We start from the raw sequence: 776 nt of genomic DNA on the forward strand, positions 1-776 counted from the left end.
ATTTTTATCTGTATGACTATGCCTATTTGATCAGGTTACCGTGAAGCTAAAAGTGATAATATTTATGATGTAATGTACAAACAATACAGTGCCTAAGTCATATTAATTTCTTTTTAAATAGTAGTACTGATTATTAAGAAATCCCTTAAGTATTCAAATTACTTAAAAACATAAAACATTTATTGAGCTTTACAAAATATGCTAGAACCTGGGTAAAATAAAAATATGATTAATCTTAAATGTATTATACATGAATATGGAAGTACTTAGCAAGGTGAGAAGAGACATATTTTGTTGCAGTTACTTTAGAATATTTCTATCGATTTAATTTTAAAAATAAATACTTTAAGTTATATTTTACCATCACTATCTTTTTTTTTAATGGACGAGAAAAACAAAGCCTAGACATGTTTCTTCATGCAAGAAACTTGCTTAAGGTGACACAAGATTCTAACCAAGGTTCACTTTTGAAATATGTGTCTTCTCACCAATATGTTACCTTTTTCTCAGTGAATTCCACCCAGGGGCCTGGGGAACAATTTCATGTTTTGAAGGATACATAATTCAAACTAAACTTTCATGAGATTAAATAGGTAGGAAGATGGAAAAGAATTGTAGAATAAAAGAACACCAAGAGCAAAGGTACATATGCCAGATACTTCATAGATTATTTGGATATTCGGGAGTGCACTCATGTAATTGGGATATGTAGTACATTGGAAAACAAACTCGACTGTAATGTTCAAAGTGTACTAGACCTGGATGACCTTGAATGT

Source organism: Propithecus coquereli, unplaced genomic scaffold (assembly GCF_000956105.1).
Source record: "Propithecus coquereli isolate 6110/MARCELLA unplaced genomic scaffold, Pcoq_1.0 Scaffold276, whole genome shotgun sequence".
Taxonomy (NCBI): Eukaryota; Metazoa; Chordata; class Mammalia; order Primates; family Indriidae; genus Propithecus; species Propithecus coquereli.